General features: G+C 40.1%; 1 long non-coding RNA gene across 1 annotated transcript; it reads right to left on the bottom strand.

Moving 5' to 3' along the window:
• Nucleotides 1-11,875: 11,875 nt before the first annotated feature.
• On the bottom strand, nt 11,876-12,327 carry LOC124874723. The gene is made up of 2 exons (XR_007039874.1): nt 12,010-12,327; nt 11,876-11,925 (listed from the first exon to the last, which is right to left on the bottom strand). It is a non-coding gene; the product is annotated as an uncharacterized LOC124874723 (long non-coding RNA).
• Nucleotides 12,328-14,284: the final 1,957 nt, after the last annotated feature.

Here is a 14,284-nt window from a genome sequence, read left to right on the forward strand (position 1 = left end):
CGACATGTGTTGTGAATTGGCGCTATATAAATAAACTGAATTGAATTGAAATTCTGGCAAATATGGGATGGGTCTTTGTGTTATTTTTGGTCAGCAGTCCTTTTCACCTCAGAACTCTTCTATGGAGGTCATTTGTGCCCAATCTCTTTACTATTGTTGAATCATGAGCACTGAAATTAACTGAGGGAAGTGAGGTCTGCAAGTGCCTTAGATGTTGTTCTGGGTTTGCTTTTTGAGATACTTTAGTCTACTTCATGCCATCAGAGAAGTTCTATGTAAACTATTCCTTCCTTCTAGAGGTCTGGCAGTAATCAGGTCTGGGTGTGGCTTGTAAATCTGAACCAAAAATGTCTTTAATCACAGTTGATACATGTTTCGATTAAGGGTGGTGGTCAGGGTAATATTTGTTTGATGATCTGATAGAGTTAAGTTTGACTAAAAAGCAAAAACATAAAAAATAAGGATTTTGACCTTGGCCATGCAGGAGACCTTAAGGTAGGTTTAAAATCTCATCGCAAAAAAGACAGAGATTTGAAGTTAAGCTTTCTTCTGAGAGATGCGGTAAGCTGATTTTTATTTACACTCTTTCACAGAGCTTTGCAGATATTTGAAGAATTTCAACTGGACCTATTTTCATACAGCGTAAGCAGGGGGATTTACCATATTAAGTCTGAGCAGTGGAGTTAATATAGTTAATCTCGGGTTTATGCAAAAGCCACTGAAAGAAAAAAATTGAGTTATTCATTTACACAGACTACCCTATAAGGAAAAAGAAACAGTTACAGTCTGACATTTGCAGGGGCAAAGTTGTTGAGACGTGAGTCTTATCAGTCTACTGCAGAGCGTGCGGGGATCCTTGCAGGGAAGTGTGTGTGGTCAATGCTGCCCGTGTGTGCTCCTTCATGTCTCTGTAGAGACAGGACTCGGCCTCCCATGAAATGTCTGAAGTGACGTTAATGAGCCCTTGCTGTTGTTATCTAGAGCATCGCTACTTAACTCACCGGGGGAGAACCGAGTCAGAGATAGATGCTTTAACTGTCAGGCCAAATTGCCCTTCATGCTAATGCACACTTCTTACGAGGAAATGGGCGAGCCACCTTTCCACACTCTTTAACAGCTTTATTGGTGTGGGCATGCACTAAGTCGTGATATTTGTTTTTTACTATAGGTTTAACAGACTGATTTAAACAAATCCACATTTTCTCTTAAATAGTCCTTGTGACACAGTGCAGATGCCCAAAATAAAACAGCACAAAGATACACGTCAGACTTAGTTAGAGGCTACACTTTGGATGTAAAAAAAACTGTATAAAGCATAGACACAGATGGGTCATAAATAGGCAAAATATTTAAATAGGAATCAAACCTTTGGAGTAAAGTCTATATCCAGTGAGCCATCCCACCTGCATGGCAAAAAAAAAACCTTCTCAACACCATGTTGATCTCGATAGCCACTGACGTCGAACAGAATCCTCTCCGCTTTGCTGCCATCTCTTTTAGATGTGTCATCTCAAGGGTCACCACAAGCCCGAGTGTATCACCTTGGATCCTAAAAATAAACGGTAAGTGTTAACATACACTGTGGCTGAACTCTTTCCTCAGGCAGCAGTAAGATCTGTGCATCAGGAGGCCTCTTGCATTTATGCAAGATGAAGTTTGCAAACATGTCAGCAGCACTGTTTTTTAAAAGGGGACAACAGTGACCAGAGGATCTAACAGTGCCTTGCAAAAGCGGTCATGTCCCTTAAACCTTTTCTTATTTTGTCACGGGGAAAAAAATACATGTTTTAAAAATGTTTTACCAACAAAAATCTGTAAATTGCTGCCTGCATCTGTATTCAGCCTCCCTTTACTCTAATAAGCCCTAAGTATAAACCACAGTACACAATTGCCTTTAGAGGTCATCTCATTAGCAAACATGCGGTTTAAATTTACTGTAAGTTTATTTCAGAATCTGTGGAAAGACTTGGAAGTTGATGTTCACTGATGCCCTCCATTCATTCTGACTGCAGCTTAAGTCATTTAGCAAATATACTCCCCACCATTTTAGGGAAACATGACTCTACAAAATATAAATGCATAGGCATGCAGTACACCATGGTAGTTTATAACATAAATCTAAAATAAAACACATTGTTGTTATAACATGGCAAAAGTAAATTTGAAATAATGAATGCTTTTCCAAGGCACTATTAAATAAGTAAAATGGCCGACCATGATTCTTTATCCAGATGAAAAGAAGCAAAAAAGGTTTGTGATCAACTCCGCATCAGTTACAGCTGTAATCACAAGGTATATTCAATGAGTCTTGGCACCCCTAATCACAGCTGCTATAGCCTCACTGCCCAGCTCAAATGGTGCCTCAGGAAACAAGCTCCTTACAGTGAAGCCCTGAAGATGTAATTCCACCACAGATCAGATGAAAGCTGCCTACAGGAGAATGTCTTCACAAAGAACTCAACCATTTTTTGATGTTTGATCAGATGTTGTTAGTTTTCACTTATATTCTGTGAGTTATCAATGTTCCTTTCTGCTTTTTATTTTGAATTTCCCTTTTAATATGTTTAAATTATAAATTCCTTCATGAAGAGCAAAGTGGAACCGAAGACAAATTCCTTGTTTGTGTGCACAAACATGGCGAATAAAGGTGACTAGGTCACTAGGTGTGTCTCAATTCAGCGTCTGCACACTTCAAGGATGTGGCCATTGAGCACCAGGGAAGCCATATCCTCCGAAGACCACAAAGGTTGGATTCAGTTCGTGGAGACATTGGATCGATTGATGGAAGGTTTCTGTGTATAATTGTCAATCTTAACGAGGGGCAGTTATCCTACTAATATGAGTCATTGCTGCATTCTGCTGGTATCACTTTCTGACTGCTGAGCAATGGAAGCAAAACCAGAAAAATACTAAATGAAGCACACAAAACAACCGCTTTATGTGATGTCACCAGAGGTGTATATGTACTGAAGTTTGGTTTTATAAGGTAGATTTTTAGCTTGACTATACAATGATTCACAACAAAATAGAAAAACAAAACTGTGCATGACATGTGAGTTTGACAGAGTTTACAGGAAGATCTGGCTAGTAGCTTTAATTCAACCTTTCTTAGGACTGTCTTTATACTGTTAGAAGTGGGGTGGATCAGAGATGGACAAGAAGCTGAGTACAGGATGGTGGTGCACCGCTTTGTGGCATGGTGTGGAAACAATCATCTCATGTTGAACGTGACTAAAACAAAGGAGATGATTGTAGATTTTAAGAGAAACAGGAATAAGTCAAACACTATTTCTATCATGGGAGAAGAAGTGGAGGTGGTGGAGGAGTATAAATACCTCGGTGTTCACCTGGACAACAGACTAGAGTGGAGATGCAACTGTGAAGCCATCTACAAGAAGGGACAGAGCAGACTGTACTTCCTGAGGAAGCTTAGGTCATTTGGTGTTTGCAGCAAGATGCTGCATATCTTCTATAAGTCTGTTGTGGAAAGTGTGATCTCTTCTACCATCATCTCCTGGGGAAGCAGCATCAGAACCAGGGACTTAAAAAAGCTCAACAAGCTGATAAAAAAGGCTGGCTCTGTTCTGGGGACTCCTCTGGAACCTCTGGAGATCATTGTGGAAAGACGGATTCTTCATAAAATGAAGAACATTATGAAGAACCCTGAGCATCCTCTTCATCAGACTGTCCTACAACAGCAGAGTGTCTTCAGTCAGAGGCTTCTTCAGATCAGCTGTAAGATGGAGCGCTACAGGAGGTCCTTCCTGCCCACAGCCATCAGCATCTACAACGGTTCTTTGAGGAAACCTTCATAATATGAGCTATAACAACATTTAATTTCCCTTTGGGATTAATAAAATATTTTTGAATTGAATTGAATTGAATTGACAGCCAAAGTCATAAGTCATTGGGACTATTTTTTTGAGGGATGTAAGTGGAAAGCTCCCCTAAAATTTCCTAATAAAATCAAGCGATTTATATTTGAAATTAGAAAAAGATAAATAACCTTTTGTTTCTCTCTGTCTGACATTAAATCAGACTAAATGTTTTATGATTTAGTATAGTGGTCATTACCAAAATTTGTCATTAGTGCCAAACACTTTCATTTTAGTTCCCTCAGACCACAGGACATGTCTACAAAAATTAAGTCCTTTGTTCCTTAGTGTTGCTTTTAGAGTAATAGATTCTTCCTTACACAGCAACCTTTTAGCTCATGTATAAGACTTGTTTCACTGTGGATACTGACACTCTCTTACTAGCTTCAGCCAGCATCTTCTCAATGTCTTTTGCTTATTGCTCTGGGGTTGATTTGCATTTATTACAAAATGCGTTCATCTCCGGGACACAGAACCCACCTCCTTCCTGAATGCTGGAGATAGCTGGAGGTTCTCATGATATTTATACTTAAGAATAATTGTTTGAACAAACGAACATGGAAGCTTTAGAGATCTGAAAATTGCACCCAAGGATGAGCCAGACCATTAGAGGTCCGTTGATTTTTCTTTCCTATGATGTCATTCAAGGAAGCAGTGTATTTGAGGTGTTACATAAATATTATTTTTTTAACTGCATAAGGTGGGTTCCAGACCTATTTCAAATAAATTCTATGTTTTTATTTAAAAGCCTTCTAAGATAAGAGTAACTTTGCTTACAAGATTACATAAAAATAAATATTATCACCCGGCCCAGTATGGGTCTGCTTTGCGTCCCCAGTGTGGTTAGAATAAACAACAGAGAACACAACATTTGATGCACCAACAACTGATGTTAACTGATGTATCTTCAGAGTAAAGGTAGAGATGCACTGAATTAATCACCTTGCATTATAGCAGACGCATGCCTGCATGTGTGCACACATTAGCCCATGTCCCCTGTGCTCCTTGAGAGAACGTGACAACGTGCAGCGCTATCCCCTCCCTCTCCTCCCTGTGAACATGCTTGATAAGGACCCTGTCCACTGTGTCAGTGACTCAGTACCAACGGTCTTGTTCCCTCATGTCCCTGACTGAGGCGGGCTAACGCATGGGGACAGGTTGAGTCATGTTGCTGAAGATGCTCCGCTGGCGTGTTGCCTGTCTGTTCACCTCACCGTGGCATCGTGGATGCAGCCTGACATTAGACTATGGAAGCGCTGCGAGTGTCCCTTTCCCTAGTATGACACTAGATGCCAGAGTTCAAGAACACTGCATTGCTGTAGTTTCTCAGGCTAGTTTATTCTACTTGTTGGTGTCAAACTGCATTTGGGGCTTTTATGTGAAGGGAAAGAGGGTACACAGTTTATAATATATTCTCTTTGTTTCTAACTGCTTTGCCAAAGAATTTAACCTGGAAACTCTCAATAGTGAAAGATGATCCCATAGGAAAAGATTGCCCTGTATTTAACTAAATCCATTTGTACTAGTTTTCCTGTAGAAGCTGAAGAAAAACATCCCACAGCATGACAGAGCCATCACCATGTTTCCCAGAGGGCTAGGGAGTTTTGAAGCTGCGCCACACTTGTTCATACTTTCAGATGTTGGATTGAACAGTGCTCATGAGATTGTCAAAGCTTGGTACTGTTATAGAAACTTCTTTAAACGTCTTGACATCTTCTATACTGACTGCTGTGTTCCTTGGTCTTCATTGATGCCATTTGTTCATTAATCTTTTGTAATAAACATGTGAGGCATTTATGCAGAGATTGAATTACTCACAGGTGGATTCTGTTTATTAATTAGGTGACTTTTTAAGACATCTGAACATATGCTACATTTTTCATCTTTGTATTTGGAAAAACATTGTGGGCTGCTTTACATTGGTTTATCACATAAAATCAAATTAAAATGCAGTTTGCGGTTGTAAAGTGGCAAAATGTGGAAAAACTTGTATGTCTTATATAATTAATATCTGCCCAGTTTTTGTATTAACATCCGCAATTGTTTTGTTTCTGTTTTTTTCTTCTTTTAACTTTTCAAATAATGCTTTTACTTCAGTGTTTTAGCTTATGTTCATTCCATCATTTTGACCCGAACTAGATGTAAGAGAAAAGGCTGTCCCAATAGGACCTTTCTGGCTAAAACATAGATTTCTACCTGTTTCAGTTAGCCAATAAATAAATAAATGAATGACTAAACAAATCCAATAATTCTTACAACAGTACTGAAGACGAAGGCAATAGAATTCTGAGTATTCACAAAGTGCTCAGATCCACAAACAACAACTAAAACAACTGTGCCTTGTCTAAATTTAGTAGCTGAATAATCCTGGCATTTATGGCATAAACATGATTGTAAACTCACTCGCTCACTCACTGATCCCAAACCCTGGTCCTCAAGAGCCACGTTCCTGCATGTTTTAGATGTGTCCCTGCTCCAGCATAACTGAAGCAAATACAGGTCCTTCTCAAAATATTAGCATATTGTGATAAAGTTCATTATTTTCCATAATGTCATGATGGAAATTTAACATTCATATATTTTAGATTCATTGCACACTAACTGAAATATTTCAGGTCTTTTATTGTCTTAATACGGATGATTTTGGCATACAGCTCATGAAAAGCCAAAATTCCTATCTCACAAAATTAGCATATTTCATCCGACCAATAAAAGAAAAGTGTTTTTAATACAAAAAACGTCAACCTTCAAATAATCATGTACAGCTATGCACTCAATACTTGGTCGGGAATCCTTTTGCAGAAATGACTGCTTCAATGCGGCGTGGCATGGAGACAATCAGCCTGTGGCACTGCTGAGGTCTTATGGAGGCCCAGGATGCTTTGATAGCGGCCTTTAGCTCATCCAGAGTGTTGGGTCTTGAGTCTCTCAACATTCTCTTCACAATATCCCACAGATTCTCTATGGGGTTCAGGTCAGGAGAGTTGGCAGGCCAATTGAGCACAGTGATACCATGGTCAGTAAACCATTTACCAGTGGTTTTGGCACTGTGAGCAGGTGCCAGGTCGTGCTGAAAAATGAAATCTTCATCTCCATAAAGCTTTTCAGCAGATGGAAGCATGAAGTGCTCCAAAATTTCCTGATAGCTAGCTGCATTGACCCTGCCCTTGATAAAACACAGTGGACCAACACCAGCAGCTGACACGGCACCCCAGACCATCACTGACTGTGGGTACTTGACACTGGACTTCTGGCATTTTGGCATTTCCTTCTCCCCAGTCTTCCTCCAGACTCTGGCACCTTGATTTCCGAATGACATGCAGAATTTGCTTTCATCCGAAAAAAGTACTTTGGACCACTGAGCAACAGTCCAGTGCTGCTTCTCTGTAGCCCAGGTCAGGCGCTTCTGCTGCTGTTTCTGGTTCAAAAGTGGCTTGACCTGGGGAATGCGGCACCTGTAGCCCATTTCCTGCACACGCCTGTGCACGGTGGCTCTGGATGTTTCTACTCCAGACTCAGTCCACTGCTTCCGCAGGTCCCCCAAGGTCTGGAATCGGCCCTTCTCCACAATCTTCCTCAGGGTCCGGTCACCTCTTCTCGTTGTGCAGCATTTTCTGCCACACTTTTTCCTTCCCACAGACTTCCCACTGAGGTGCCTTGATACAGCACTCTGGGAACAGCCTATTCGTTCAGAAATTTCTTTCTGTGTCTTACCCTCTTGCTTGAGGGTGTCAATAGTGGCCTTCTGGACAGCCGTCAGGTCGGCAGTCTTACCCATGATTGGTGTTTTGAGTGATGAACCAGGCTGGGAGTTTTAAAGGCCTCAGGAATCTTTTGCAGGTGTTTAGAGTTAACTTGTTGATTCAGATGATTAGGTTCATAGCTCGTTTAGAGACCCTTTTAATGATATGCTAATTTTGTGAGATAGGAATTTTGGGTTTTCATGAGCTGTATGACAAAATCATCCATATTAAGACAATAAAAGACCTGAAATATTTCAGTTAGTGGGCAATGAATCTAAAATATATGAATGTTAAATTTTCATCATGACATTGTGGAAAATAATGAACTTTATCACAATATGCTAATATTTTGAGAAGGACCTGTAGTTGCATTTCATCCTCAGCATGCCATCATGTGCTGCACAAGCCTGTTAATCACCCATTCATTGAAGTCAGGTGTGCAGAGAAACACCTACAGTGCCTTGCGAAAGTATTCGGCCCCCTTGAACTTTTCAACCTCTTGCCACATTTCAGGCTTCAAACATAAAGATATAAAATGTAATTTTTTTGTGAAGAATCAACAAGTGGGACACAATCGTGAAGTTGAATGAAATTTATTGGATGTGTCAAACCTTTTTAACAAATAAAAAACTGAAAAGTGGGGAGTGCAATATTATTCGGCCCCCTTGCATTAATACTTTGTAGCGCCACCCTTTGCTGCAATTACAGCTGCAAGTCGCTTGGGGTTTGTCTCTATCAGTTTTGCACATCGAGAGACTGAAATTCTTGCCCATTCTTCCTTGCAAAACAGCTGGAGCTCAATGAGGTTGGATGGAGAGCGTTCATGAACAGCAGTCTTCAGCTCTTTCTACAGATTCTTGATTGGATTCAGGTCTGGACTTTAACTTGGCCATTCCAACACCTGGATACGTTTCTTTGTGAACCATTCCATTGTAGATTTGGCTTTATGTTTTGGATCATTGTCTTGTTGGAAGATAAATTTCCATCCCAGTCTCAGGTCTCTTGCAGACTCCAACAGGTTTTCTTCCAGAATGGTCCTGTATTTGGCCCCATCCATCTTCCCATCAATTTTGACCATCTTCCCTGTCCCTGCTGACGAAAAGCAGACCCAAACCATGATGCTGCCACCACCATGTTTGACAGTGGGGATGGTGTGTTCAGGGTGATGAGCTGTGTTGCTTTTACACCAAACATATCATTTTACATTGTAGCCAAACAGTTAGATTTTGGTTTCATCTGACCAGAGCACCTTCTTCCACATGTTTGGTGTGTCTCCCAGGTGGCTTGTGGCAAACTTTAAACGAGACTTTTTATGGATATCTTTGAGAAATGGCTTTCTTCTTGCCACTCTTCCATAAAGGCCAGATTTGTGCAGTGTACGACTGATTGTTGTCCTATGGACAGACTTTCCCACCTCAGCTGTAGATCTCTGCAGTTCATCCAGAGTGATCATGGGCCTCTTGGCTGCATCTCTGATCAGTCTTCTCCTTGTTCGAGATGAGAGTTTAGAGGGACGGCCGGGTCTTGGTAGATTTGCAGTGGTTTGATACTCCTTCCATTTCAATATGATTGCTTGCACAGTGCTCCTTGGGATGTTTACAGCTTTGGAAATCTTTTTGTATCCAAATTCGGCTTTAAACTTCTCCACAACAGTATCTCGGACCTGCCTGGTGTGTTCCTTGGTCTTCATGATGATCTCTGAGCTTTGAACAGAACCCTGAGACTATCACAGAGCAGGTGCATTTAAATGGAGACTTGATTACACACAGGTGTATTCTATTTATCATCATCAGTCATTTGGGACAACATTGGATCATTCAGAGATCCTCACTGAACTTCTGGAGTGAGTTTGCTGCACTGAAAGTAAAGGGGTCGAATAATATTGCACGCCCCGCTTTTCAGTTTTTTATTTGTTAAAAACGTTTGACACATACAATACATTTCATTCCACTTCACGATTGTGTCCCACTTGTTGTTAATTCTTCACAAAAAATTTGAATATTATATCTTTATGTTTGAAGCCTGAAATGTGGCAAGAGGTTGAAAAGTTCAAGGGGGCCGAATACTTTCACAAGGCACTGTAAATCACGCAGGACCTGAGGACCACGGTGTGGGAGCACCGAGCTAACAGATCAGTTTTTTATGGTTTTATGATTAAATAAATTTAAGGATCATCGGCACAGCATGAAAACATATGCACTGGCATTTAACGAGTATACCTAATGCAGACATATTAAAAGAGAAAGGTTTTCATATTAATATTGATTAGCTATGAGTTAATATGGATTGGCTCATTTTAACTAAGGGGATGAGAATTGAGACATTATTCTCGGCTGTGAAATAGAAATAGCCTTGGTAATTTAAAAATCAATTGCTGTGTTCCAGGACTTGAGCATTTTGTGAGCATTATCTTAAATAAATAGAATTTTTGACTAAAAACTAATTTATACAAACAAACTCCTAATTTTATTATTGTATCGTATATCCTATAGGACAGGGTTGTCCAAACCTTTTGACACGTTAGCAAAAGTCGTTAAGTCAAAAGTTCTTGCAGTCAAACAAATATAATAAAAAAAAACTAATATGACAAAAAATTTAATTATGACTTTAAAAGCTCAACATAAATAAACCATATAATATTTTATTAAAACAAAACATAAAATAGTCAGATTTCTTTTGTAGGAAAGGGATGTGTAAATCATTGTAGATCCAAAACCTGAATAGGGTTTTGCAAGTTTGCCTTATTTAAAAAAAGGCATCCAATTTGCAAATTTTGGCTCAACTGAAAAAATCTCAATTAAAGTTTATTCAATTCTCAGCACGAAGAAAAGGATTTGAGTCACTCTTTCGATTCACATTTGTTGTTTTTAGCCAAGTTTAGTTCCTGGATAGATGTGGTCATATTAACTATGAAATTAAAGTGCAAAAAGTGTGGTTGCTAAAAGACAAATACTGGTGTTGTACCTAACATGTTCCAAAACCACTCAGACAAGAGATTACAAAATATCGACACTCTATGGTGCCATAGGCTAACTCTCTGAACATGATGGTGACATTATGCAAGCATTTACCCCCTGCCATTAGTAAATTATTTGGTTTCTTCCTAGAAAGGACCCATACAGACTCTAAAGCAGCAGGAGATCTCTTACACAACAATACAATCAAACTTTAAAGTTTTCCCCTCCTCTTAGCTTAACACCTTTAGAATTAAACCCACTTGAAATTCAGACGGAGACATCACCACCCATCTTTCCCTGAAGCAGTCACGCTTGCTGGTACAGATATAGTCTGCTTTTCACGTTCTGTTTCTAGTCTTTGAATAAGCAAGCGATAGATGAGCAGTTGGCTACTTGCTAAAGCATGTAAATCACAAGATTAGAATGTATTATTAGTATATACAGTTGTGTTCAAAATAAGTTTGTTTTAAAAAGGTGGGTACAGCTCAAGAGGCTTATACCTTTTATTCCCATACAAGCTAATTCTTTAACACTGCATGTTCTATTTAAAACCAAAACATGAAGCAAAATTTATCTGATTTGTTCCAACTCCATGGAAAAAAACAAAAGTAAAAAGAAATATCAAGTTAAAAAATGCATTTTTCTAAAACGGTATTTACTGAATAAACTAAGCAAATCAGGAAGATTTGGCTTTCCTGCAAATCATTGTACTATTTTATAGCTGTACAACCACTCTGAGAACTGCTTCACGTTTGTGCTGCATGGAGTCAAACAGCCTCTGGCAACTGTGAATAAATATTAAAGCCCAGGACCATTAGACTACATTCCTCTGTATTTCTTGGTTTAGCCTCAGAAAACATATGTTTGATGTCACCTCACAGATTTTCTACTGGATTAAGGTCTGGGGTTTGGGGTGTCCACTTCATAATGTTAATCTTGTTTGTCTGAAACCAAGGTACTGTGTGTTTGGGGCATTGTCTTGCTGAAACAATTTTAAGTGGATTTTCCCTTCAGCATAAGAAAACATCTTTGAGTTTTTTGGTCATTCACACTGATCCATTATCCCTGTATGTAATAAATAGTACTGACACCACAGTATCAGAAACATTCCCATGATGCAATGCTTCATTTTGTACAATGGCTGGGATTCTGTGTTTGATGGTTGTCTGATAAACAGCCTAGATCCAAAAAGAACAAACTTGCATAAATCAGTCCATAAATGTTCCTCCATTTCTGTTGAGGTTTAACTAAGGGAGCACCCAAGTTCAGGCAAAAACAGAACAACGACAGAGACAAGATGAAAAGTTAAATGATGTTTATTTACAGTGAATGCAAAACAGTGGGTTCGTCCTGCAAAGGAGTAGGAAGAAGTTAGTTGGTCATACACAGGAGTAATGGTGACTATAATGAGGAGATTGTCTCTTTGTTTCTTACAGGCTCCTGGGAGGGAGGTCAGCTCGGAGGAGGAGGCAAGGGAAATCCAGGAGGTAAGTGTTCCAGGTTTCGGTGTCCGTTGGTGTTCCAGGTCCGAGAGAGAGAGAGACAGAGAGACAGAGAGAGAGAGAGAGAGAGACAGGACGGAGGATGGTTGGTTTCCAGGTGAGAGTTTCCAGGAGAGGAATCCAAATACACGAGTCCTTAAGCTCCAGCAAAAGGCGAGTTCCACACTCCAATAAGTGTTCTTAGAAAAACACAAAAATCACCAGGTTACTCAAGAAAGTCTCAAAGACAAATTATTGGCTGACTCACTCAGTCCCAGTGTCACTGAATAATCCAGCAAGGAATGGATCACTTCCAGGAGCTTAAATGCCAGCTGCTCTCATCAGCAGAATCCAGGACAGGTGCGTAGATTGGAAAACTCCGCCCATGCCACTCTGACTCTGGAAGGTAAGTAAATACAAACAGATCCACCAAACAGAACACAATCCTAACAATTTCTTTGTGGTAGTCAATATTTTCTTAAGCAAATTGTAACCTCTTTTTAAAACCAAAATGACTTTGCAGGGGTTTCTTGCTTATAGCTTGACTTCACATAGGAGTCTTCTGATTGTTAAAGTACTCAGAGGTAAATATAGACCTTTTTTAAACTCCTGGAGCTGATTATTGGCTCAGCCTTTCCCACTGTGTCTACTGTTCCTTTCATGTCGTTCTAATTTTGATTTCAAAATTTCAAAACTTTGAGATCCTTTTGGCTGAGCAACCTAATATTTTCTACATTTTGTGGATTCCCTGTGGATTTTGTCCCTCTCTTCATTGCAGAATTGTTGGGTTTTCAAGCATGAACATCCTGATTAAGGTCATGCCACAGGATCTCAATCGTATGTGTGCTTCAGATCACTGTCTTGCTGATAACACAAGTAAGTTTGAGGTTAGAGTATTTCTATTTTTTGAAGTGAGGTTCTGTTTTGTTATTAGTGTACTTCCAATTACCTGGAGTAGAAAGATATATCACAGTAAGCTTGCTGCAAAGTGGTGGAAAGCCAACAAGCTGGTCAGATGTACACTGACATTAGTAAATTGAAAAAAACTCATATTGACATTTTTCATATCAGTGGGATGCCATACAATGTTGTTAGATTCTAACGGTCTACGATTTCACAAGAGACCATTGTTGAGTTTGGTGCTGTTTTTTTTTTTTTGCCAGAAGACATCTCTGTGGAGTTACCTTGGTTGATTCTGTTGACTGGATCAGTTTGCCGGGAGAGTTATGACTTGTCAGTCCTCTCTAGGTCCACCAAGAATGGAGTAAACTTTTAGATAATGCATCAAACCGCCTGCTGAATCGGTAGAGTGGAGGGGCTTGACTACCCCTATGAACTTGGTGATTGAGTCTTGGCACCTGGGGCTCAGTCAAGCACAGCCCTAAAAGGCAACAGGAGTGCAACTCTATATTGGTCCGATCTGTTGCTGAGGGAGAAGTCGTGGTCGGTGCGGTTTGAGCTGGTGGGAAAGAAAGGGTTGTGGCCTGAGCTTTCTGATTCTGGGTGTCGTTGGACATTTGGCACATGGAATGTCAATTCGCCAGTAGGAAAGGAGTTAGGGACATGAAATCCAAATGGGCCATGTTCAGGGCTTCCATCATAGATGCGGCTGCTGCAGAAGCAACTACAGGACCCTTTGGTGGACAGCACTGGAGATTGAAGCTGTCAAGCAAAAAGAGCAAAGAAGCAAGGAAGAAAGGATATTTAAGCAGAATACATCTAAAGGGGGGCAAATTTATACACTACTCAAAAAAATAAAGGGAACACTCAAATAACATCCTAGATGTGAATGAATGAAATATTCTCATTGAATACTTTGTTCTGTACAAAGTTGAATGTGCTGACAACAAAATCACAGAAAAATCATCAATGGAAATCAAATTTATTAACCAATGGAGGCCTGGATTTTGAGTCACACACAAAACTAAAGTGGAAAAACACACTACAGGCTGATCCAACTTTGATGTAATGTCCTTAAAACAAGTCTAAATGAGGCTCAGTATTGTGTGTGGCCTCCACGTGCCTGTATGACCTCCCTACAACGCCTGGGCATGCTCCTGATGAGACGGCAGATGGTCTCCTGAGGGATCTCCTCCCAGACCTGGACTAAAGCATCCACCAACTCCTGGACAGTCTGTGGTGCAACGTGACGTTGGTGGATGGAGCGAGACATGATGTCCCAGATGTGCTCAATCGGATTCAGGTCTGGGGAACGGGCGGGCCAGTCC

Source organism: Girardinichthys multiradiatus, chromosome 10 (genome assembly GCF_021462225.1).
Source record: "Girardinichthys multiradiatus isolate DD_20200921_A chromosome 10, DD_fGirMul_XY1, whole genome shotgun sequence".
NCBI classification, from domain to species: Eukaryota; Metazoa; Chordata; class Actinopteri; order Cyprinodontiformes; family Goodeidae; genus Girardinichthys; species Girardinichthys multiradiatus.